This window comes from Rana temporaria, chromosome 1 (genome assembly GCF_905171775.1).
Source record: "Rana temporaria chromosome 1, aRanTem1.1, whole genome shotgun sequence".
Classification (NCBI taxonomy): Eukaryota; Metazoa; Chordata; class Amphibia; order Anura; family Ranidae; genus Rana; species Rana temporaria.
The window spans coordinates 361,155,250-361,182,105 of NC_053489.1; positions in this window are offsets into that span (position 1 = coordinate 361,155,250).

Sequence of the window (26,856 nt, forward strand, 5' to 3'; positions counted from 1 at the left end):
CAAATTAAGAAAATTGTTTATTTAACATTGGGTGGTGTTTGTGGGGGGCCCTAACACACACATTCATACATATTAGCAACACTGTATCCTGGCCTATTGGCATGGTTATTTTTACTTAGGCCCCTCAATAAAACTCTCTGAAATTTGTGCTTAAACTAGAACTATAATCAACACTTTTTATTTTCTTTAATTTTGGATAGAGTGAGGGTTATAGGCCCTGTCAGTTTATTTTGTATTATCTGTGTCCAATTGGGGAGATTTGCCTTCACTTCCTGCCCCATAGCCAAACAGGAAGTGAGAGAAAAACTATGCAAATTAAGGGAATCCAGTGCCCCCCTCCCCCAATGAACTAGTGTGTGTGTGTCCCCTGAAAATTCCTGGGCGGGTCATACAAAAACAGGGTGTGGCCTTGACAGGAAGGGTGGGTCATTTTTCTATTAGGAGGTGCTAAAATGTAGTGAGGCCTAGGGCAGAACAAAACCTAAATATACTTCTGCATATTAGGGCTTATTTAGACCGGATCCGATTTACAGCATGTTTTTATAGTGTGGGAGGAAACCCACGCAGGCACAGGGAGAACATGCAAACTCCAGGCAGATGGTGTCACGGGCGGGATTCGAACCAGCGACCCTTTTGCTGCTAGGTCAACGTGCTATACACTACACCACTGTGCTGAACGAACATGATTGCAGCTGAAAGCATGAGATCTTTTTTTTTTCCCAATACCATGCTTTCCAGCCTTATTGACCCCGCCTCTCTCCATAAAGAGGACCTGTCACACACTAGTCCTATTACAAGGGATGTTTACATTCCTTGTAATAGGAATAAAAGTGATCCAAAATAAAAAAAAAAGCCAAAAAAGTGCAAAAAGAAAAATATTAGGTAAAAAAATAAAAAAATAAATAAAATGCCCCTGTCCCTAGTAGCTCACACTCAGGCCGGGTACTCACGACCAAACATGTATGGTGAAAGCGGTCCGTCGGACCGTTTTCACCATACATGTCTGCCAGAGGGCTTCTGTACGATGGTTGTACACACCATCGTACAGAAGTCCGCGCGTAAACAATACGCGGGGCGTGTCCGCGGTGTCGCCGCGTCGATGACGCGGTGTCGCCGCGACAATGACGCGGCGACGTGGGCGGCCCGCCTTTAAAATGCTTCCACGCATGCGTCGAAGTCATTCGACGCATGCGAGGGACGGCGGGCGCCTGGACATGTACGGTAGGTCTGTACTGACGACCGTACATGTCCGAGCGGGCAGAATTCCAGCGGACTGTTTTAAAACAAGTCCAGGAATATTTGTCTGCTGGGAAAAGGCCCGGCGGGCAAATGTTTGCTGGAATTCGGCCCGCTCGCGCCCACACACGACCAAACATGTCTGCTGAAACTGGCCTGCGGGCCAGTTTCAGCAGACATGTTTGCTCGTGAGTATGGGGCCTTAGAAGCGAACATGCATGTAAGTCCCGCTCACATATGTAAACACCATTCAAACCACACATGTGAGGTATTGACGCGTGCGTTAGAGCGAGAGAACTAATTCTAGCCCTAGACCTCCTCTGTAACTCTGAACTGGTAACCTGTAAAAAAAAATCAAGCATCGCCTATGGATATTTTTATGTCCCAAAGTTTGGCGCCATTCCATGAGTGTGTGCAATATTAAAGCGTGACAAGTTAGGTATCTATTTACTCGGTGTAACATCATCTTTCACATTATCCCTAAAAATTGGGCTAACTTTACTGTTTTGTAACTTTTTAATTCATGAAACCGTTTTTTCTTTGGGCCAAAAAAAAAAGGCGTTCGAATAATTATTGCGGGGGTCTGCGGGCGGGGGGCTTATCAGAATCTGGAAGACCCCTTTAACAAAGGGGACCCCCAGATCCCGGCCCCCCATATGTGAAATGGTAATGGAGTACATTGTACCCCTACCATTTCACCAAAAAAAAGTGTCAAAAGTGTTAAAAATGACAGTAGCCGGTTTTTGACAAATATTTTAATAATATCTTCCTTCCGCGGTTCTTCTTCTTCTTTCATTCGGGTTTCTTCCTCTGCTTCTTTCTTGGGTCTTCTCGTCCACATCTTGCCCGACGTCTTCTCCCATCTTCTTCTCCGTCCGTCGGCCTTCTCGTCCACATCTTCTTGTTCTTCTGGGCACTGCGCTTGAAATTGAAGACCCCGTCGTGTGCCGCTCCTGGGTCCCCGCCCCCCTCTGACGCCATAGGTAAACTCATATGAAAGTCCGCGTGTGGTATATGTGCATCAGAGGGGGGCGGGGTCACATGAGCGTCACACGGCGGGAACTTCAATTAGAAGCTCGTCCGCATAGTGCGGCGGCTTCTTCTTCTCCGGACGGCGCGCTTGAAATTGAATTCCCCCGCCGTGTGACGCTCTGTGACCCCGCCCTCCTTTGACGCACATGACTTTCTAATGAGTTTACTTGTGGCGTCAGAGGGGGGCAGGTCCCAGGAGCGGCACACGGCGGCAAATTCAATTTCAAGCGATGCGTCCGGGGAAGAAAAAGATGTGGACGAGAAGGCCGACGGAAGGAGAAGAAGATGGAAGAAGACGTCGGGCAAGATGAGACGAGAAGACCCAAGAAAGAAGCAGAGGAAGAAACCCGAATGAAAGAAGAAAAGAAGAACCGCGGAAAGAAGATAATAAAAGATTTTTCAAAAACCGGCTACTGTCATTTTTAACACTTTTTTTTGGTGAAATGGTAGAGGTACAATGTACCCCATTTCCATTTCACACAGGGGGGGGCAGGATCTGGGGGTCCCCTTTGTTAAAGGGGTCTTCCAGATTCTGATAAGCCCCCCGCCCGCAGACCCCCACAACCACCGGGCAAGGGTTGTGGGGATGAGGCCTGTAACGGGAGTCACTTTAGGGGCACAGGGTGAATGAGAACCCCACTATGGTCTGTGCTAGTCACATTTAATGCGGTCAGATATTGTATATATATTGTGTGTTGGCTGATGTATACTAGTCAGCTTGCTGTGATGAAAGGGGTGGGGTGTGATTGCATTCCATTGTCTATTGTGGTAATTAAGTCTGCTATGTGGATTGGAGCTTGGTAGACAGTCTGCATACCTATTATGGGATGTTTAAGTGTCTTGCTGTGAGGAAAGGGGGGAATCACTCCAGCAGCCCCCCCCCCTGCTCAGACTGTTTACTGAAGGAGAAGTTTGAACACACCTGACCTGTATCACCATTGTCATTGGCCATTTAACCCACCCTGTTTCCCAAGGGTGGGAGGGATGTATTTTGAAGAGGAATGTATTACCATGTGCAGATAATAAAGATTCATTCCCTGTTTTGAACCTCAACCAGAGCTGTGTGTCTCGTTTCTGGGGGAATTATTATCGGTCGTGTTTGTTTGCCTGATTGTGGAGTGTCGATAAGCTGTCTTGGGTGGAATGGAATATCGTGAACGGATTTAACCCCTGTCCCATTGTTAAATGCCGAGGGGCAGGGGGAAGAGGTGACAGATAGAACAGAGAGGACATAATGGACATATGCCTCTAACATGTGTCATGCGATGTGTCAAAAACCTCCTCCTCTCCAGGTCTGTACTGACGACCGTACATGTCCGAGCGGGCAGAATTCCAGCGGACTGTTTTAAAACAAGTCCAGGAATATTTGTCTGCTGGGAAAAGGCCCGGCGGGCAAATGTTTGCTGGAATTCGGCCCGCTCGCGCCCACACACGACCAAACATGTCTGCTGAAACTGGCCTGCGGGCCAGTTTCAGCAGACATGTTTGCTCGTGAGTATGGGGCCTTAGAAGCGAACATGCATGTAAGTCCCGCTCACATATGTAAACACCATTCAAACCACACATGTGAGGTATTGACGCGTGCGTTAGAGCGAGAGAACTAATTCTAGCCCTAGACCTCCTCTGTAACTCTGAACTGGTAACCTGTAAAAAAAAATCAAGCATCGCCTATGGATATTTTTATGTCCCAAAGTTTGGCGCCATTCCATGAGTGTGTGCAATATTAAAGCGTGACAAGTTAGGTATCTATTTACTCGGTGTAACATCATCTTTCACATTATCCCTAAAAATTGGGCTAACTTTACTGTTTTGTAACTTTTTAATTCATGAAACCGTTTTTTCTTTGGGCCAAAAAAAAAAGGCGTTCGAATAATTATTGCGCAAATACCGTTGGAAATCAAATAAAAAATGACCGCCACTTTATTCCCTAGGGTGTCTGCTAAAAAAAATATATATAATGTTTGAGGGTCCTGAGTAATTTCACAGGAAATAAATATAATTTTTACATGAAGGAGAGAAGTGCCAGAATAGGCGCGGTATGGAAGTGGTTAAAGTGAAACAATAAAAGTGAAATATTCCTTTAAATTTCATACAGAGGGGAGGGGGGGGGTACACGCATGTTTCCCGTGCTTAGAACTGTCCCTGTACAAGATGTCATTTCTGAAGTGAAAAAAAAAGTAATTTAAAAGTACTCATGGCTATAAAGAATACAGTCATTGCTCATTAAAACAAAAAAAATATGTGTGGGGGTTCCCCCAAATTCCATTAACAGGCCCTTCAGGTCTGGAATGGATATTAAGGGGAACCCCGCCTTAAAAAAAAATGATGTGGGGTCCCCCCAAATATCCATACCAGGCCCTTCAGGTCTGGTGTGGATTTTAAGGGGAACTCCACCCCAGATAAAAAAAAATGGCGTAGAGTCCCCCTAAAAATCCACACCAGACCCTTATCCGAGCATGTTAACCTGGCCGGCCGCAGAAAAGAGGGGGGGACAGAGTGCGGCCCCCCCTCTCCTGAACCGTACCAGGCCACATGCCCTCAACATGAGGAGGATGTCCCCATGTTGATGGGGACAAGGGCCTCATCCCCACAACCCTTGCCCGGTGGTTGCGGGGGTCTGCGGGCGGGGGGCTTATCAGAATCTGGAAGACCCCTTTAACAAAGGGGACCCCCAGATCCCGGCCCCCCATATGTGAAATGGTAATGGAGTACATTGTACCCCTACCATTTCACCAAAAAAAAGTGTCAAAAGTGTTAAAAATGACAGTAGCCGGTTTTTGACAAATATTTTAATAATATCTTCCTTCCGCGGTTCTTCTTCTTCTTTCATTCGGGTTTCTTCCTCTGCTTCTTTCTTGGGTCTTCTCGTCCACATCTTGCCCGACGTCTTCTCCCATCTTCTTCTCCGTCCGTCGGCCTTCTCGTCCACATCTTCTTGTTCTTCTGGGCACTGCGCTTGAAATTGAAGACCCCGTCGTGTGCCGCTCCTGGGTCCCCGCCCCCCTCTGACGCCATAGGTAAACTCATATGAAAGTCCGCGTGTGGTATATGTGCATCAGAGGGGGGCGGGGTCACATGAGCGTCACACGGCGGGAACTTCAATTAGAAGCTCGTCCGCATAGTGCGGCGGCTTCTTCTTCTCCGGACGGCGCGCTTGAAATTGAATTCCCCCGCCGTGTGACGCTCTGTGACCCCGCCCTCCTTTGACGCACATGACTTTCTAATGAGTTTACTTGTGGCGTCAGAGGGGGGCAGGTCCCAGGAGCGGCACACGGCGGCAAATTCAATTTCAAGCGATGCGTCCGGGGAAGAAAAAGATGTTGACGAGAAGGCCGACGGAAGGAGAAGAAGATGGAAGAAGACGTCGGGCAAGATGAGACGAGAAGACCCAAGAAAGAAGCAGAGGAAGAAACCCGAATGAAAGAAGAAAAGAAGAACCGCGGAAAGAAGATAATAAAAGATTTTTCAAAAACCGGCTACTGTCATTTTTAACACTTTTTTTTGGTGAAATGGTAGAGGTACAATGTACCCCATTTCCATTTCACACAGGGGGGGGGCAGGATCTGGGGGTCCCCTTTGTTAAACGGGTCTTCCAGATTCTGATAAGCCCCCCGCCCGCAGACCCCCACAACCACCGGGCAAGGGTTGTGGGGATGAGGCCTGTAACGGGAGTCACTTTAGGGGCACAGGGTGAATGAGAACCCCACTATGGTCTGTGCTAGTCACATTTAATGCGGTCAGATATTGTATATATATTGTGTGTTGGCTGATGTATACTAGTCAGCTTGCTGTGATGAAAGGGGTGGGGTGTGATTGCATTCCATTGTCTATTGTGGTAATTAAGTCTGCTATGTGGATTGGAGCTTGGTAGACAGTCTGCATACCTATTATGGGATGTTTAAGTGTCTTGCTGTGAGGAAAGGGGGGAATCACTCCAGCAGCCCCCCCCCTGCTCAGACTGTTTACTGAAGGAGAAGTTTGAACACACCTGACCTGTATCACCATTGTCATTGGCCATTTAACCCACCCTGTTTCCCAAGGGTGGGAGGGATGTATTTTGAAGAGGAATGTATTACCATGTGCAGATAATAAAGATTCATTCCCTGTTTTGAACCTCAACCAGAGCTGTGTGTCTCGTTTCTGGGGGAATTATTATCGGTCGTGTTTGTTTGCCTGATTGTGGAGTGTCGATAAGCTGTCTTGGGTGGAATGGAATATCGTGAACGGATTTAACCCCTGTCCCATTGTTAAATGCCGAGGGGCAGGGGGAAGAGGTGACAGATAGAACAGAGAGGACATAATGGACATATGCCTCTAACATGTGTCATGCGATGTGTCAAAAACCTCCTCCTCTCCAGGCGTTGCTTCCAAAATATTCAGACATTGGATTACTTCATTATTACGATGTTTTATTCTTCCAACGATTATGACAGCTAGACAGTTTATGCTTACATTGTTACGTTGTTACAGACATCATGGCAGGTAGGCATCACAAAGTTACAGAAGGAGGAAATAGATGTTAAGATGATTTGATCTCTCTTGCTTGGGAGCGGGTCCCATCCCTCCCCCCATCTCTCCTGTCGGGCCGGGAGACCCAGGAAATCCTAACTTACTACGCTCATCATGTGTTCTTATACAAGTTTAACAGCTAACTAAGCACAAATCTAGCTTTCCAAAGAAGGTTGGTAATGATCATTCACACCCACTTAGGTATTTTTAAGTAACATCTCCAACCTCTTTCTTGACGCAAGTCTTCAAGAATAGATGTGGCCTACAACAGATGTAACTGACCTTGTTTGCCCTCAAAGCTACCATGTCTAAACCAAATGATTCAGAGACCTTTATAATATCAATACATTTAAAATCTAACACCCATTTGGGGTTCCGTTACAATTGTTGGCAAGCAGTGAGATGATCCCACAGCCTTAAAGGACAGCTACAAGAGGACACAGGACAATGGAGACACAGTAGGAACGGCTGAAGCTCTCTACCCTCAAGGACTTACTGGAGAACCGTGGCAGACCGGCCAGCAACCATAAGAAGATGGACGTGATCACAGAACTTGTCCAAATGGATGGAGCGGAAAGACCCAACTTAACGGAAAGGCCCAGCGTAACAGACAGGACCCCGGAGGAGGCAAGTTTTGATCGGGCTGTTAAACTAAGACTGGCACACTATGGTCCTAACCCTTCACCAGAGATCATAGACCGAGTTATAGCGGCTGTGGACGCAAATTGGCTACGGCAAAGAGGTTCTGCAGCAGCAGAAGTCACAGCAGCACCAACTGAAAGGAGAAAGATACATTTTGCTGCTTTTAAGAATTTCATTGAAACTGAAGGGGAGATTGATGGGTACCTTGCTGATTTTGAACGGCAATGTGCCCTACACCGGGTGCCCACAGAGGAATGGGTTACCATTTTGTCTGGGAAATTGTCCGGCCGGGCCAGTGATTCGTTCAGGGCCATCCCAGACAAGGATATTATGAACTATGGACTGGTAAAAGAAGCACTTTTGGCCAGGTATGCCGTCACACCGGAGGCATACCGGAGGCGGTTCCGAGAGACGAGAAAGCAGACTGGAGACTCATATACCGAGTGGGCATGCCGCCTACACCGCACAGCATCCCACTGGGTCGATGGATGCCAAGCAGAATCCGGGGAAGAGGTGCTGCAGGTGTTCCTGCTGGAGCACTTCTTTGACAAACTGTCCCGGGAAGTCAGAGAGTGGGTCCGGGACAGAAACCCTTTCTGCTTGTCTGAAGCAGCTCGCCTGGCGGACGAATACACAGACGCCCGCAAACTGGATAACTCTGTGGTCAAGACAACAGCTCGGGTGGATTATCGATCAGCGGCACCCCCGCCGGCTATTGCCTACCAACCCCAGTATGACCGTCCTACAACACCACCTCCAGCGGCCACTTATCCTCAGCAGCCCAGGTTCAACTCCCAGGGCTACTCACAACCCATCAAGTGTTTTGGGTGTAAACAGCTAGGACACAAAAAGCTAGACTGTCCATTGAATCCACTCAGGCAGTCACAGTCATGGAGACAGCTAGAAAGGGGGAACCCCCGCACACCCATGCCTGTGGCCCACTGCGTTGAGGAGGAAGAACATTGGGGCGTTCTGCACGAGGCAGATCCAATACAAGCAGCTAACCAGGACAACAGGCAGCAACACAGGCAGACTGTCTGGGTCAATGGAAAGGTAGCCAATGGCCTACGTGATACTGGATCCACCATGACCCTGCTACAGAAGAAACTCATCCCAGAGAGCCAGCACACCGGAGACACTGTAGCCGTAAGAGTAGCGGGAGGCACCGTCTTCCGGCTACCCGTTGCCCGGGTTCACCTGGATTGGGGGGTTGGTTCGGGACATGTGAATGTGGGGGTGATGAAGGATTTGCCAGCGGATTTACTACTGGGGAATGATTTGGCCCCCCTTGTTTCTGCGTACGCCCCGATGTGCCCCGCTGAAGCCCACACAGTGACTACCTGTGCCCATGGACCCGCGTTGCTGGAACCAACTCGCTTGCTGCGGAGACCCGGGTAAGACTACCTTCCCCGACATGTACTGTAGATCCGGCACAATATCACAGTCTAAAATGGGAATGTGACAAGTTGGCCAGTGAGAAATCAGAGATGCAACGACACTACGTCATGTATTATGAGATGTCCCGTGGCTTGAACATTGAAATGCACAAACAGGCTGAAATTGTCAAAAGATTAAATGGGATTTGCATCCAGGTGGTGCCATATCTGTCCCAAGAGCATCAGCAACAGGCCATTGAGAGAGCAAAGCAAGTGACTGTTCCAGAACTGAATTCCATTTTCCACCTTCGCCATCAGCTACCGACCTGGTAAGCCAAATGGCAATGCTGATGGGTTATCCCGGCAAACAGACGTCATCCCGGCCTCCTAGTTCCGGACATCCCCAAGTTGACCCGAAAAGGATCAAGCCGGGTCTGCCGGAGTGTTCCACAAGGAGGGAGCCATGTAACGGGAGTCACTTTAAGGGCACAGGGTGAATGAGAACCCCACTATGGTCTGTGCTAGTCACATTTAATGCGGTCAGATATTGTATATATATTGTGTGTTGGCTGATGTATACTAGTCAGCTTGCTGTGATGAAAGGGGTGGGGTGTGATTGCATTCCATTGTCTATTGTGGTAATTAAGTCTGCTATGTGGATTGGAGCTTGGTAGACAGTCTGCATACCTATTATGGGATGTTTAAGTGTCTTGCTGTGAGGAAAGGGGGGAATCACTCCAGCAGCCCCCCCCCCCCTGCTCAGACTGTTTACTGAAGGAGAAGTTTGAACACACCTGACCTGTATCACCATTGTCATTGGACAATTTAACCCACCCTGTTTCCCAAGGGTGGGAGGGATGTATTTTGAAGAGGAATGTATTACCATGTGCAGATAATAAAGATTCATTCCCTGTTTTGAACCTCAACCAGAGCTGTGTGTCTCGTTTCTGGGGGAATTATTATCGGTCGTGTTTGTTTGCCTGATTGTGGAGTGTCGATAAGCTGTCTTGGGTGGAATGGAATATCGTGAACGGATTTAACCCCTGTCCCATTTGGGGTTCCGTTACAAGGCCCTTGTCCCCATCAACATGGGGACATCCTCCCCATGTTGAGGGCATGTGGCCTGGTGCAGTTCAGGAGAGGGGGGGGCCGCACTCTGTCCCCCCCTCTTTTCTGCCGCCGGCCAGGTTAACGTGTTTGGATAAGGGTCTGGTGTGGATTTTTAGGGGGACTCCATGCCATTTTTTTTTTATTTGGGGTGGAGTTCCCCTTAAAATCCACACCAGACCTGAAGGGCCTGGTATGGATATTTGCGGGGAACCCTACGTCATTTTTTTTTTTTTACGGCGGGGTTCCCCTTAATATTCATTCCAGACCTTTTTCTTTATGAATGAATCCCTTTAGAATTGCCAGAGCCGACAATTCATTATTGCCGCGTGTGAATTTTAAATGACTTTTTTCTTCTGAATGTCATTTTGTGCAGGGACAGTTCTAAGTGCAGGAAAAATTCGCTTTTTCACATGCTGACTTTACATCCTCCCTAGGTACGAAATTTAAAAGAATATTTCACTTTTATTGTTTCACTTTAAGCGGCTCCCGAAAAAACTGCTCCCGAAAAAACGGCTGTTTAAAAAAATAAAAAAAGTGTTGATACATGTCCCCTGGGGCAGGACTCAGGTCCCTAAACACTTTTTAGGACAAAACTTGCATATTAGCCTTTAATATGAACACTTTTGATTTCTCCCATAGACTTCTATAGGGAGTTCGGCGGCGGCTTTACATATTACTTGCAATGCGCCGGCTGCTACGCTGGTTCATGCGCCTAATTAAGGCTTCACCCGGCGCACTAATTAAGGCATGAACCAGCGCAGCACACTGAGAATAGTAAATCAGCCCCATTGCCTTTTCCCTGACCTTTGTGACCAGCTGTTCGTGTGTTAAGGGTTCTATCTGTTCTTTCATAACCTTTTACAAATTATATATTTTAAAACATTTTAAAATTTGTTTTACTTGCCTTAGCAGTGTGTTTCTCATATTCTATTTTAGCTGCCTTGATTGCTCCATCACATTTATTGTTGCATTTTATGTTTATCCGGAATGTCGAAGGTGCCCCTTCTACCTTTTTTAAGCCTGTTTCTTTTGCATTTGCTTGTTTATTTTTACACAAGAATTTAGCCATATAGGTTTTAATTGTGTTCTTTTATGCTTGTTGCCCAAATGGAATACAATGACTAATGCACTTGTTTAATTCATCTTTAAAACACTCCCTCTTGTCACGTGTACTCTTGGTTGCAAACATTTGACCACATTATTTCATGCAGTAGAGATGGCAGCTAATTGCAACTAGTATTTTGAAGTTTAGAGTTCTTGTCATACCAACATGCTTCTCTTTCCTGTAACTTATGGAAAAAGTAGTGTAAACACTTTTTTGTTTACACTATGATCACTATTAACCAAATTGTCTCTAACATACACATCTGTAATACGCGCTGTGCTGTTTGTAATTAATAGATCCAATAGAGCATTTTTCCTTGTTGGGGCTTCCACAATCTGTCCCATTAAATTTTCCTGTAAGACATTTAACCACTTGAGATCCGGACAAATGTCAAAAGATGGCCGCAAGGTGGCTCTCAATTGCCGGGAGAACGTCTATGGACGTCCTCTGCTCCTCCGGCCACTGGGGGGCGCGCCGCTGGCTTCGTGCGCTCCCGCGGCATCACTGAAGTGCCGATGCGCGTGCCTGTCGGCCGTGATGTCCGACAGGCACCCGCGATCGGCGGATACACAGACAAGGAAGTGGATCTGTGTGTGTAAGCACACAGATCCACGTCCTGTCAGGGAGCGAGGAGACCGATCTGTGTCCCTTGTACATAGGGACACAGCATCGGTCACCTCCCCCAGTCAGTTGCCCCTCCCACACACACAGTTAGAAACACCCCCAGTTTACATATTTAACCCCTTCCTCGCCCCTAGTGTTAACCCCTTCACTGCCAGTCACATTTATACAGTAATCAATGCATTTTTATAGCAGTGTTCGCTGTATAAATGTGAATGGTCCCAAAAATGTATCAAAAGTGTCCGATATGTCCGCTGTAATGTCACAGTCCCAATAAAAATCACAGATCGCCGCCATTACTAGTAAAAAAAAAATAATAAAAAAAAATCATAATTCTGTCCCCTATTTTGTAGGCGCTATAACTTTTGCGCAAACCAGTCACTTATTGCGTTTTTTTATAAAAATACGTAGAAGAATACGTATCGGCCTAAACTGAAGAAAAAAACAGTTTTTGTTTAAAAAAAATTGGGATATTTATTATAGAAAAAAGTAAAAAATATTGTGTTTTTTTTTTTCAAAATTGTCGCTCTATTTTTGTTTATAGCGCAAAAAATAAAAACGCAGAGGTGATCAAATACCACCAAAAGAAAGCTCTATTTGTGGGAAAAAAAGGACGTCAATTTTGTTTGGGAGCCACGTCGCACGACCGCGCAATTGTCAGTTAAAGCGACGCAGTGCCGGAAGCACAATTTCGCCTGGGCACAAAGGGGGTTTATGTGCCCAGTAAGCAAGTGATTAAGAAAAGGCAAGTTTAATTTGCCCAATCAACATCATGATAATTAAAATTACCCATAATAATAACATTGCCCTGCTTCCCAATCATTTTAATCTATGAAAGGAGCTGGGACTCCTCCTTTTCATTTAAGTTAGAGAGTCTATTATACATACTTGCACAAGACAATTACTATATGTTGGACTCTTATGGAGCTCCAGCCATATTGACTCTGCACCATCACGATTCTGGTTAGTGATATTATCTCTCAAACCCACTTTTAGATTGCTCTTCATGTACATACATACCCCTCCAACTTTTCTGCCAGTCCTATTTCCCTAAAATAGAATGTACCTCTTGATACATGCAGCCCAGTTGCCTGAGCTGTCCAACAAGGTTTCTGACATTCCCACAAAGTCAAAGTGCTCTACAAATAAAAATTCTAGTTCATCCACTTTGTTTCTTTACTTTCAATGTAACATATGTTCATTTCACCATGATACAAACAATGTTATATATCCAATGTGTAAGCTTGTGGATAAATAAAAAATGCCAAAAAAAAATGCTAGTTCAGATGCATTACATGGCATTTCCCAGATTGTTACAGCGCAGCTTTAAACAGTGGAATCCCTATGCATTGCACCAGAAATGCAGATTTTAATAAACCCTTATGTATACTACAAAGGGATTTAAGTCCATGTCCTTTGCTGATCTCATTCTTTGTGTCCTTAGGGCAAATTATTATGCCCTTTTGCCATCTTTATGTGTAAGTCTTGGATATTACAGTACTTTTTTAATGGAACATTTAGTTTAGAGGAAAAATGAGCTGGTTACTGCAGCTGCCTACCTTTCCATTTTTATATTTGTCTCGCTTTCTTCTTTTTCCTTTTCATCTTTCCTTTAACTTTTTTTACTCTCTTGCTACCACTGTGCTTGCCCGTGAATCTTTATTCTTAATATTCACAGGTCATAGTCCCAGGATGCCAGGTAAGGGAAAACTTTCCCAATTAGCACTAGACTTTCTCACTAGAGATCAGACAGGAATAAGAAACGTATTTCTTTAACGATGGCTCAGTGAGCTCTGACACCTTCTCTTTCACATCAAGTTGGTGAGGCTTGCTTTGCATTCCTTATTGAAGCAGCAAAGCTCCCCTCATGCATTTAATGTTTATGTAACAAGGCACTGAGAATATCACTGATGGGAAATGGCTTCCCTTTTTTTACAATGGTTAAATAGATTTAATTCGTAAGCAGAATCACAGGAACTTGTCTTTTTCTTTCAGTGATAACAGTTTTTTTCATATCTCTTCCTTTGTCACACTTTTCTTCATACTGCCCTTGTGATTCAACTTTGGATTTGCTCTTCTATATCACTGGTATCTTATTATTTTCTTTGAATTACTCTTTGCCATTTCAATTTTTTTTTTTTACTATTATAGTATGCCCATGTTCCTTAAAACCATTCTAGTTTTATTTATTTTACTGTTTGTACGCTGTGATATCTTTCTTCTCTTCCCTATTCTCAGTTGCATGGATTTATAGAATCAAGAAAGATGTTGTGTGGTGTTAGCATGAATAAATAAAGATGGGTGGATAACACTGAGTGGTAAAAAAGGCAAATGTATTGTCAAAGTGATTTTAATATGTTTGATGAACAGGAGATCAAAATCCTGCTTTGTAATTTTTCGGACAACCTTTACAGGGCACATTTATGAAAAGTGTCTACATTGCCCACAGCAACCAACTGGATATCTGCTTTCATGCCCCAGATATTCAGGCACAGATATTCGATCACTTTTTGAGCACTTAAAGCGGAGGTTCACCCGTATATATGACTTTTTCCCCTTACATGGATGCTCGTTTTGTCTAGGGGAATCGGCTAGATGTTTTAAAATATGAGCCGTACTTACCGTTTACGAGATGCATCTTCTCCGTCGCTTCCGGGTATGGGCTGCGGGACTGGGCGTTCCTATGTTTATTGACAGTCTCCCGAGAGGCTTCCGACGGTCGCATCTATCGCGTCACGATTTTCCGAAAGAAGCCGAACGTCGGTGCGCAGGCACAGTATAGAGCCGCACAGACGTTCGGCTTCTTTCGGCTAATAGTGACGCGATGGATGCGACCGTCGGAAGCCTCTCGGAAGACTGTCAATCAAGAAGGAACGCCCGCTCCCGAAGACCCATACCCGGAAGCGACGGAGAAGATGCATCTCGAAAACGGTAAGTACGGTTCATATTTTAAAACAACTAGCCGATTCCCCTAGACAAAACGAGCAGGAATCTAAGGGGAAAAGATCAAAAAATAAATAAATGGGTGAACTCCCGCTTTAAAGGGTCACTAAAGGAAAAAAAAATGTTTTGCTGAAATGACTGTTTACAGGGTATAGAGACATAAAAGTTAACTGATTCCTTTTAAAAATGATTAAAAGTAGATAAAAATCAATCATATAATGTGCCTCTAGTTTCACTTTCACTTTTAAACTGGCGTCATGTTTCTGTGAAGTAGAGAGACCCACAGAACAAAAACAAACAAATCCAGGGCAGTGTTTTGTTTTTAAAATTAATCTGATTGGTTCTGGGAAGTTTTAGACACACAGTAATGACAGCTTAGACCACCGTGAGAAAGCTCCCAGTACTGTGGTTATAAGAAAACAGACGAGCAGGAAGTGTGGAGATCACAGCAGAATTACATCAACTTCAAAGCAAAAACAAACAATGAGGACATGAAACCAGTACTGCAGTAAGGTAAAGGAAGCTATTTAGATTAAAAAAAAAAATTCCTTTAGTGACCCTTTAATTTGGGTTTCTTTCCTGTGATTTGATGAAGTTCTCTGGTGCAATCTTTACCACTTGCTTACTGGGCAATTAAACCCCCTTTCTGCCCAGCCCAATTTTAAGCTTTCAGCGCTGTCACTCTTTGGCCCGATACACACGAGCAAACATGTACGATGAAACCGGTCCGTCGGACCGTTTTCACCGTACATGCCTGCCAGAGGGCTTCTGTACGATGGTTGTACTAACCATCGTACAGAAGTCCGCGCGTAAACAATACGCGGGGCGTGTCCGCGTCGTCGCCGCGACGATGACGCGGCGATGACGCGGAGACGTGGGCGGGCCTGCCATTTAAAGGCTTCCACGCATGCGTCGAAGTCATTCGACGCATGCGAGGGACGGCGGGCGCTCGGACATGTACGGTAGGTCTGTACTGACGACCGTACATGTCCGAGCGGGCAGGATTCCAGCGGACGGTTTTAAAACATGTCCAGGAATATTTGCCCGCTGGGAAAAGGCCCGGCGGGCAAATGTTTGCTGGAATTCGGCCCGCTCGCGCCTACACACGACCGAACATGTATGCTGAAACTGGCCCGCGGACCAGTTTCAGCATACATGTTTGGTCGTGTGTACGGGGCCTTTGAATGACAAATGCACGGTCATACAACACTGTACCCAGATGACATTTTTATCATTTTTTTTTTCACACAATAAGAGCTTTCTTTTGATCGTATTTGATCACTACTGCGTTTTTTATTTTTTGTAAAAAAGACCAAAAATTCGGAAAAACAAAGCAGTTTTATATTTTGTTATAAAATGTTCTCCTTCGTTGATGTATGCTGATGAGGCTGCACTGATGGGCATTAATAGGAGGCACTGAAGGGCACTGAAAGGCGGCACTGATAGGTGGCCCTGATAGTTGGCACTGATGGGTGGCAGTGATGGGCACTGGTAGGTGAGACTGATAGGCAGCACTGCTAGCTGGCACGATGAGCAACTGATTAGCACCACTGATGGGCATTGATAGATGGCACTGGTGGGCATTGATAGGTGGCACTGATTGGTGGCACTGATATGCACTGGTGGGCACTGGCAGGTGGCATTGATATGCACTGGTGGGCACTGTCAGCTGGCACTGGTGAGCACAGGTGAGGTGGCTGTGCCTCTTCCTCTTTGGGACCGATGCCCAATTCACAGAAGCCGGTCAGCGTGAGGAGAAAAAAAAAGATTCACGATCTTCCGTTTACATCATGTGATCAGCTGTCAGTGGCTGGACAGCTGATCATGTGTCTTCCATTCCCATAAGAGTACACGATACAGACCAGTCACCTGGTGAACATGTTTTATGTCACGTGCTACAAAAGTTATCCAAAATGTGTTATGTCTGTATCAGATGTGTGTTTAAATGTATAATATTCACCAAAGTTACAGATTGGTTGGTCGGTAGAACAGTAGACACATTTTAGCTGAGTTTTTAGATGTTTATGTCAAAGTGAAATACTGCGCTGTCTGCGTACCACTCCCTGTAGGTGTATTAAGTGGTGTATGATAATGATATTCCAAGTGTCCAAATCACAGAAACATAAGGGTTCCCTGCCATACGAAGCTCCAGAACACAGTTCTAAAGAATTCTTCAATGAGCTGATCCAGGGTGACTTCAAAACTATAAACACCAAGGAATAAGTGATGGGATATGATAGAAAAAGATCTAGCACCTTTTATATCAGCGCCGCTTACCAGCTATATTGATCTCTTATTAAGGAGCTTGCATCCGCTTGTGGCTATTACCCCAGCTCTGGGTCTCTATGGTAAACAGAAGACACTCCTGAGTCCTTTGCGCCAGAAATCTTCGGTTTTGTCAGCGATTAGTGGTTCCCTTATGTTAGATAACTACTACCATAGTGTAATACTGTATAAAATGTATCAATAAAAACAAAGATGTACACTTACAATAAGGTAGTAGATAAAAGCATGTCAAGTGTATTCAAGCCGTCTGACTCTCGATATCAGCCCGTTTCTTTCGGGACTTGACTTGAGTTGTTTACGGTGACGTCAGCACGCCGCTCCTCCTACGCCGTTTTGTCACAAATGATGTCATCCTGAGGCATGGGCGGCGTGCTGACTCACTGCTATTTATGTTCTACAGAGTGTAAAGGAACGCCCATCTCTGAGCTCCGGGGAGTCCCTGACGCAACACTGTCTAGAGTTCAACTTCAGAATAATGGGTAATGGGAACAAATTATGAAAAATTGATTTGCTATATTTTGATGCAAATTAATTGTATTTCGGTTGTATCGGATTCGATGCTTATACTTACATTTAAGCCATGTGTAAGCTTTAACATAAAAAATGCTGCTTACATTTTAATTGCTCTTTTTTTAAAAGCCCAAAATAATAAATAGGTTTTAAACCTCTGACATGAAAACATGAACAAAACATATCCTTCTATTGTGTGTACTTGCTTCAATCCGAAGCACTGTGTGTGATTTCTGTCTGCAGTCTCCTTCCTCTACTATCTGCATGAGTCATTCTAACAGGCTGTGATAGTTCCAAAAGAGGGAGTGGGATGGGAGAGGGAGCTCCAGCACAAAGACTTTGATTGACAGCCTCATCTGTGCATGTTTTACTCTGAGATTATGTCTCAGATGGCTGTATTCAATTGTTCTCTGCCTGCCTTAGGTATTAGGGGATGTGTAAGTGTGTTTGCTATGAGGAGGGAGGGGATTTCTCCAACAGCTCTCCCTGCTGATTGGACAGTCTACCCCGCCCGAAATGCAAAAGGGGGGGGGGATTGTTTAGAGTATTACCTGTGTACCTGTCTTTAAATAAACAGTTCATGTTGAGCAACCAAACGAGTAATGACTGTCAGCAGTCTGTTACAGTGAGTCCGATTTAGTACAGATCAGACTAGGGTTCTCGATCACCCTGTGCCCTATTAGAGACACAGGGGGACTTAGACATAGGAGGTGTATGGGGAACTAAAACAAGGGATTCCCAACCTCCCCAAGGAGATTTTTACATTATTACAGTTCTACAATTGTATACATATAGTAAATGACAGAAAACAAAAATGAGTTAAAAATATTTAGGGGGGTGTAAATACAGTACCTGCAAAATTTCTTACTTCTTATCCCAAAAAAATCTACACTAGAGGTCACAATCCATAAATTAGCATGGCAATTCATTACAATCTTCCCACACCTGATGCCGCGTACACACGATCATTTTTCGGCATGAAAAAAACGTTGTTTTTAAAAAAATGTCATTTAAAATGATCGTGTGTGGGCTTCACATCATTTTTCAGGTTCTGAAAAACGTAAAAAAAAAAAATTCGACCATGCTGCATTTTTTAACAACGTTTTAAACTATGTCGTTTTTCGGGTTGTAAAAAATGATTGTGTGTGGGCTAAAACAATGTTAAAAACCCGCGCATGCTAAGAAGCAAGTTATGAGACGGGAGCGTTCTGGTAAAACTACCATTCGTAATGGATGTAAGCACATTCATCATGCTGTAACAAACAGAAAAGCGCGAATCGTCTTTTACTAACACGGAAATCAGCTAAAGCAGCCCCCAAGGGTGGCGTCATCCGAATGGAACTTCCCCTTTATAGTACCGTCGTACGTGTTGTACGTCACCGCGCTTTGCTAGAGCATTTTTTTAAAACGATGGTGTGTGGGCAACGTCGTTTTAATGATGAAGTTGGAAAAACTTTTTTTTTCTACATGCCGAAAAACTTCGTTTTTTTTCATGCCGAAAAATGATCGTGTGTACGCGGCATAAGAGTAAGGGGATCACTCTCTTTTATAATATTTTACAAGATAAATATATATCACCAAAACTGTCCTTTCTTGGAAATTGGGAAGTAGATACAAATTATTCCTATTCTTCTACACCGCGTTTTTTGGCCATTAAATATGTGTATATGTTTTAATATGTTTTTTTTTTAATTACAATTGTATACATATAGTATATGATGTTTTTTGGCCATTAAATATGTTTATATGACTTTTAATTGTGTTAAAGTGGTTGTAAAGGCAGAAGGTTTTTTTTATCTTAATGCATTCTATGCAATACAATAAAAAAAGCCTTCTCTGTGCAGCAGCCCCCCTCAGCCCTACTAATACTTACCAGAGGTCCCTCTCTGTCCAGCAATGTTCACGAGTGTCTCAGCTGTCCACGATTCCCCCTCCTTATTGACTGACACACAACAGCAGTGCCATTGGCTGCCAATGCTGTCAATCAAAGTCAGATAGCCAATTTGGGAAGAGAGGGGGTGGGGGCAGGTCATGGCTCTTTGTCAGATTGGACACATGGAACTCTGACTCAGATTGGGTGCCCCATAGCAATCTGCTTGCTGTGGGGCACTGAACAGGAGGGAGGGGCCAGGATCACAGAAGAGGGACCCGAGAAGAGGAGGACCTGGGCTACTCTGTTCAAATCCACTGCAGCATAACACGTAAGTATGACATGTCTGTTATTTTTATAGGGAAAAAAAATTTGACTTTACAATCACTTTAATCTTAAGGAACTACTGTATGTAGAACATTTTGAGATTTCAATCAACTCCCTATCGAATGGTTAAATTTCTCTTGTCTTATTTTCCTTTTTGCTGGAGAGGCTGTGGACAAATAGGTAATTTAATGCAGCACTATGGTCCTGTAGGAAACTCAGCAACTGCTGAAAAGAAATCTTTCAAATGATCTCAGAAGTAACAAGGGTCAGAACTACACCTAACCCTGCATTAGCAGTTTAAACTTAGAAATAGATGACTTCTCTTTGTTATTTCATACAGTAGTTACCCATATTTTTTTGTTACTGTAATAAGATTGACTAATACCAGATAAAAAACGATAACATTACGATATTTATCTAGAAACTATAGGTTACTTGGTTTGAAGCTGGGTGTCTACAAGGAGGCAGACGGTTCAGAGATCAGTCCTTTCTTGAGAGGAAATCTCTACATGTACTTAACTTTAGGGCCCTTTCAGACGTGCAGACTGTATGTCCACATTTTTATCCATCCGTTGCGGATGAAAACGGAACATACATTGGTCCCTATGTGATTGCGGGTGTCAGCGGATGACCATCCGCTGACACCCATAATCATCCGCCTCTGCAAAGATCCGATTTTTCGGATGGAAGAAAATCCTATTTTTCTTCCGTCTGCCGGATCGGATCGGATGAACACGGACATACGGTCCGTGTTCATCCGATCCCCCATAGGGGAGAGCGGAGGAAAGACAGGGCGGTCCCTGCACAGTGTGCCAGCTCAGCGGGGATTTTACGGAGGATCCCCGCTGAGCTTTTGCGGACACACGGAGCGGATCATTTCTGATCCGCCCGTGTGAAAGGGCCCTAATAGTTCCTTTTTTTCTTCTGTTGTAAATAGTGATGAGCTTTTTTTGGGAGCAGTGAATTTAATAATGCTAAAAGTGAAACAATAAAAGTGAAATATTCCTTTAAATTTCGTACCTAGGGGAGGTGTAAAGTTAGCATGGGAAATAGCGCATGTTTCCTGTACTTAGAACTGTCTCTGCACAATGGGCCTGATTTACCAAGCCTTTACTCCATGACTCATGGAGTAAAAGCAGGAGTAGCAGCCGTTTGGCCATTTACTAAAGAAATACGCTGCTAGTGCAGTGTATTTCCCTAGTTACTAATGTGCTCCGTGCGCCAGGAGAGGGTGCATTGTGCACCAGTACAGACCTGGCGCACGGCACATTAAACTATAAATTGCGGGGGTTTGGGCGGGAGTTTATTAAGGGGGGAGGTGGGGGGATGCAGGGGAAGTGAAGTGACATGTGTTTTGAAGTGTTTGGCGGGCCGAATTGAAAGGGAAAGTGTTTTTGAAAACAGATCCCCGTACGCTTGCACAGTGCGCCTGAAACCTCGGGAGGTTCATTTGCATACTGGGCATGCGCAGAGAGAAAAGTCAGGGATTCCCGTGCGCCCTGTCAGTACGCCGTGAAAATCTTGGTAAATACCAAGCGGCGTACCCGTGAATGCGCTGCGTGACGCGGCGCACGGGAATCTCGAGCTGTTTTCAGCCCTGAAGGGGAACTCGGCGCCAAATTTCAAACTTGAAATCGGCGCGGGTCCCCCTTCAGGGCTGCATTAGGCTCTTAGGCTTGGTCCGGAACGTGAGGGGTTAAACCCGCGCCGATTCGGCGCGGGGGGTCCCCCCCAGATCCAAACCAAGCCCTCATCCCAAGCATGCAGTCTGGCCCGGACAGGAATGGGGGAGGGGACGAGCGAGCGGCCCCCCCCCTCCTGAGCCGTACCAGACCGCATGCCCTCAACATGGGGGAGTGTGTGCTGTGGGGGAGGGGGGCACTGCCCCCCCACCCCAAAGCACTCTTGCCCCCATGTCGATAGGGACAAGAGCCTCTTCCCGACAACCCTTGCCGTTGGTTGTCGGGGTATGCGGGCGGGGCTAATCGGAATCTGTGAGCTCCCTTTAATAAGGGGGCCCCCAGATGCCGGCCCCCCACCCTATGTGAATGAGTATGGGGTACATCGTACCTCTACCCATTCACATGGGGGAAATGTAAAGTAAAAAAAAAACACCACACAGAATAAAATATTTTATTAATCTGCTCCGGAGCCCCCCCTTTCTTCTTTAGCTCTCTTAGAAGGGGGGGTTTCTTCTCTCCCGATCTTCCGCCGGGACCCTGGCTTCGGTGATTTCTGCCGGGGGAGGGCGCCATCCCTCGGTCCTCTCCGGAGCCTTCCGCCGGATGCCCCCACCCCATTAAAGCTCTTTTTCATTAGGGAGGGGCATCCGGACTTCGGGGTCTTCTGCCGGGGGATGGCGCCTATCCCCCGGTCTTTCCGGTGCCTTCCGCCAGGGTTCCGGTCTTCTGCCGGGGGTGCGCCAACTCCCCGGTCTTTTCTCTTCTGTCTTCTCTGCTCCCTCTTCTGCCTGGCTCCCCGCGGAGCCAGGGCTTTCTTCCGTCTTCTTTCTTCTCTCTTCCTTCTTCTGCCTGTCTCCTCCGGGAGCCCAGGGCTTGTCTCCGCTGTCTTCTTCCTTCTCTTCCATTCGATGTTGACACGACGAGGTCCGGCGCTGGAATGCCGTCTGAGCAGTGGGCATGGACTTATATAGGGCAATGCCACCATGTGACCTCAACCCATGTGACATCACATTCCCATCATGCCCAGGGAATGTGATGTCACATGGGTTGAGGTCACATGGTGGCATTACCTATATAAGTCCATGCCCGCCGCTGACACGGCATGTCAGCGCGGAACCTCGTCGTGTCAACATCGAATGGAAGAGAAGGAAGAAGACAGCGGAGACAAGCCCTGTGCTCCCGGAGGAGACAGGCAGAAGAAGGAAGAGAGAAGAAAGAAGACGGAAGAAAGCCCTGGCTCCGCGGGGGAGCCAGGCAGAAGAGGGAGCAGAGAAGACAGAAGAGAAAAGACCGGGGAGTTGGCGCACCCCCGGCAGAAGACCGGAACCCTGGCGGAAGGCACCGGAAAGACCGGGGATAGGCGCCATCCCCCGGCAGAAGACCCCGAAGTCCGGATGCCCCTCCCTAATGAAAAAGAGCTTAAATGGGGTGGGGGCATCCGGCGGAAGGCTCCGGAGAGGACCGAGGGATGGCGCCCTCCCCCGGCAGAAATCACCGAAGCCCAGGGTCCCGGCGGAAGATCGGGAGAGAAGAAACCCCCCCTTCTAAGAGAGCTAAAGAAGAAAGGGGGGGCTCCGGAGCAGATTAATAAAATATTTTATTCTGTGTGGTGTTTTTTTTTTTACTTTACATTTCCCCCATGTGAATGGGTAGAGGTACGATGTACCCCATACTCATTCACATAGGGTGGGGGGCCGGAATCTGGGGACCCCTTTATTAAAGGGGTCTCTCAGATTCTGATAAGCTCTCCGCCCGCATACCCCGACAACCAACGGCCAGGGTTGTCGGGAAGAGGCTCTTGTCCCTATCGACATGGGGGCAAGAGTGCTTTGGGGTGGGGGGGCAGTGCCCCCCTCCCCCACAGCACACACTCCCCCATGTTGAGGGCATGTGGTCTGGTATGGCTCAGGAGGGAGGGGGGCGCTCGCTCGTCCCCACCCCCATTCCTGTCTGACCAGACTGCGTGCCTGGGATAAGGGCTTGGTTTGGATCTTGGGGGGGGGGGCACGCTATTTTTTTGGGCCCCGGTTTAACCCCTTATGTTCCCGACCAAGCCTAAGAGCCTGGTATGCACCTGGAGGGAACCCACCCTTATTTTTTTTTGGGGGGGTCTGGAGTTCCCCTTCATGAACAGCGATCTGTCATTTACACATGTCAGTCCCATCCCCCCCCCCCCTACAGTTAGAACACACCCAGGGAACATATTTAACCCCTCCCTCGCACCTAGTGTTAACCCCTTCCCTGCCAGTGGCATTTTTTGAGTAAGCAATGCATTTTTTACAGCACTGATCGCTGAAAAATGCCAATGGTTCCAAAAAAGTGTTCGATGTGTCCGCCATAATGTCGCAGTACCGATAAAAAATCGCTGATCGCCCCAATAACTAGTTAAAACAACAAAAAAAAAAAATTTGTAGACGCTATACCTTTTGCAAAAACCAAACACTAAACGCTATTTGCGATTTTTTGGAACCAAAAAGATGTAGAATACGTATCGGCCTAAACTGAGGGGTTTTTTAGTTTTTTGAATATATATTTTTGGGGATATTTATTATAGCAAAAAGTAAAAATAATTTTTACATATGTGGGCGGGACTTACGCAAGTCCCGCCCACATATCTAAACATCGTTCAAACCACACATGTGAGGTATTGACGCGTGCGTTAGAGCGAGAGCAATACTTTTACCACTAGACTTTCTTTGTAACTATAAACTGGTAACCTGGAAAAAAAAATAAAAGGTCGCCTATGGGGATATTCACGGAATTCATTTTGGCCCCATTGCAGGAGTGTTTCCAATAGTAAAGCGTGACATGTAAGGTATCTATTTACTCAGTGTAACATCATCTTTCACATTATCCCCAAAAATTGGGCTCACTTTTGTGTTTTGTTAATTTTTAACCACTTGAGCCCGGACCATATTTCTGGTCAATGACCGGGCAAGTTTTTGTGATTCGGCGCGGCGTCGCTTTAACTGACAATTGCGCAGTCGTGCGACGTGGCTCCCAAACTAAATTGGCAACCTTTTTTTTCACACAAATAGATTATTAAATGTGCGTGTTTACTTCTGTCTTTAACACCTCCCCTTCAGGCTGGAAAGCATCAGATCAGGGGAAACAAAAAAAAAAAGCTCTCATTCCATTGCAGCTTGGTTCCTACATGTGTGATGAACTGAGCATGCTCAAAAAAAAATATCCTTTCTTTTTAAAAGGTGAAAAACACTCATTGGATGCTCATAGAGCGTGGTTTGGGTTAATTGCAGGTGTGCCCAATTACAAGCTCACCCAAACTAGAGACTGCAATTTGGTCATGTGATTTCAATTGCTTCATTACTAGCACTGTTATAAAAAGCTTGGATCGATCATTCCTCAGCTGCCCTCAGAAGGGGCAGGCTGGCAGAAATGCTGTTGCTAAACACAAATGTGGTTTGTTGCATGGGTTTTGTTTTATTTTGCCAATGGTTTTGGTTTATTTTTAAATAATGTTCACTTTGATGTATTTGTCTATGTGGCCTTATTTTATGAAAAATGTGTAAAGCTATGGTTAATTAGAATTTTGAAATGTATTTTTGTTTGTTTGTCTTTTTTTGCTTTCCTTGTTTTGTTGACCAATAAAATTACTTTAAAATTGTTAAGTTTGTCTTTTGTTACTTTTTCATGCTACATATGTTGACAGCTGCAGCTGAACTAGGTTTGGGCCTAACAAATTATGTGTGATTTTTGTCTAAGCTTCTTTCCTGGTGTGTAATCATGAAATGTTTGCCATGTTTATTCTCCCTGACTTTAAAGACAAAAACTGGTAAGTATTTTATTTATTCTGCAGTGGTCCTCAGCCCTCAAGTACCCCCGACAGGACATGTTTTGGGGATTTCTCTTATCAAGAATTGCTGTCCAGACTATTTTAAAGCACATGTGCAAGATGAAGGAAAACCTGCAAACATGGCCTGTGGGGGGGGGGGGGGTTTGCTATTGGTGGACAGGCTTGACGTGCTGATTTACAGCACTGTGCTTAAATCTAGCGCAAGGCAATCCTATTCAAATTGTGGGTGTTTGAGGGAAGCCAAGTGAGTGTTAGAACCCCTGCTTTGTGTTTTTTTATTTTTGTGTTGAGCTTTGTGTCCCTTTTCTTAAAATTGGCTTCACTTCCTGTCACACAGCTGAACAGGAAGTGAGGTTAAAACCCTACCAGTGTCATTTCTTGGGGACACCGGTCAATCTAACTAGTGTCCCCATTAAGCAAATTGCACTCCAGCACTGCTGTGTACACCCCAAATCATGGGTCTTCAAACTACGGCCCTCCAGTTGTTCAGGAACTACAATTCCCATCATGCCTAGTCATGTCTGTGAATGTCAGTGCATTACAAGGCCTCATGGGATGTGTAGTTCTACAACAGCTGGAGGGCCGTAGTTTGAGGATCCCTGCCCCAAATGATTATTTAGTTTGGGGTTTAGTAAAGGCAAAGCCACTCTGCAGTACAAGCATAGTTGCTGAAAATCTGAGAGGAAGCACTGATGGTTTTAACATCCAATCCTGTAGAAGCAAAGTTGTTTTGTTTTCTTCCTTGCTTTGCACTTGTAGGAGTGGATTTGCCTTTAGTAAATGGACCCCAAAGTCCAAGATCCCTAATAATTTGGGGTGTACACAGCAAAATGCTAGAGTGCAATTTACATAATGGGAAACTATTTAGATTGATCTGTGTCCACAAGAAAATATATTAGTAAGGTTTTACCCTCACTTCCTGTTTGGCTATGTGACAGGAAGTGAATGAATTAGAAAGGGTGAAGACACCTCACAAATGTTGTCACTATCAGGGGTGCAGACATCCCCAAAAAAATGAGCAGATAATACTTATTTGCAAATTAATAATTTTTTAGTTAACATTGGGTGGGGTGCTCTAACACACACATTCCTACATATTAGCAACGCTCTATCCTGGCCTATTGGCATGGTTATATTTTCTTAGGGCTCTCAATAAAACTCTATGAAATTTGTGCTTAAACTAGAACCAGGGGCGGACTGACAACTCATGGGGCCCCCCGGGCAATAGAAGATTATGGGGCCCCTCTGGCTTACAGATGACCACCACGCCAGGAGGTAGTGCAGAGGCGGGCAGCTAAAATCTTGGGATATTCACATTAAAAGCATGTCATTTTCGGACATATCAGGGACAGATCTAAAAAAAAACACAGATTTTTACATACTGTCCCTGGTTTTACTGAGCCTGGCAACCCGGATGGGGCCCCCTAGTGGCATGGGGCCCTCGGGCAGTGCCCGAGTGACTCAATGGTCAGTCCGCCCCTGACAAGAACTATAATCAACAAGTTTTATTTTCTTTCATTTTGGATAGAGTGAGGAGGGTTATAGGCCCTGTCAGTTTATTTTGGATTATCTGTGTCCAATTGGGGAGATTTGCCTTCACTTCCTGCCCCATAGCCAAACAGGAAGTGAGAGAAAAACTATGCAAATTAACCACTTCCCGCCCAGCCTATGGCCGATTTACGTCCGGGAAGTGGTAACACAATCCTGACAGGACGTCCTGCAGGATTTCATGCCGCACGCGCCTGTGGGGGCACGCAGCGCGGCGATCGGTGATGCGGGGTGTCAGTCTGACA